Genomic DNA, 382 nt, shown 5'->3' with positions numbered 1-382 from the left:
TCTGTATGCTTCTGTTTATTACTAGACATAATCGGTTCCACTTGGATCCTTGGCACCTGTATGTCTATGAAGTCATTGGGTAGATTTCATTGGTAATGTTTATCACCTACCTCTACTAATTAGCATGATGTAAATTTCCATGCTTCCTCCTTAAATATGATACATTTTAAAAATATTTGTTGATTTTTTTTTGCGTGTCTGTGTATATCACACAGAACATCCCAAACCATCTTATTCGACTATACACCCACTTCCTAGATGGCACCCTCCCATAGCCTCCCTCCCCCAACTAGAGCCCTTATATTCTGATATCTCTGCTACTGTCTGCTGTGTTGTCAGCACCCCCAGCCAATCCCCACTACTTGCCCTTCTGGTGAATTTA

At 40.6% G+C, this 382-nt stretch overlaps 1 protein-coding gene across 5 annotated transcripts in view; it reads left to right on the top strand.

The window, feature by feature from the left end:
* Window positions 1-382, top strand: part of Ankrd44 (ankyrin repeat domain 44) — a 350,075-nt gene that overhangs the window by 106,779 nt on the left and 242,914 nt on the right. The gene's annotated exons all lie outside the window — the stretch shown is intronic.

Source organism: Nannospalax galili, unplaced genomic scaffold, assembly GCF_000622305.1.
Source record: "Nannospalax galili isolate Female #2095 unplaced genomic scaffold, S.galili_v1.0 scaffold1024, whole genome shotgun sequence".
NCBI classification, from domain to species: domain Eukaryota; kingdom Metazoa; phylum Chordata; class Mammalia; order Rodentia; family Spalacidae; genus Nannospalax; species Nannospalax galili.
Note: the sequence above shows the minus strand (reverse complement) of the source record. Positions and strands in the feature narration are given on the sequence as shown.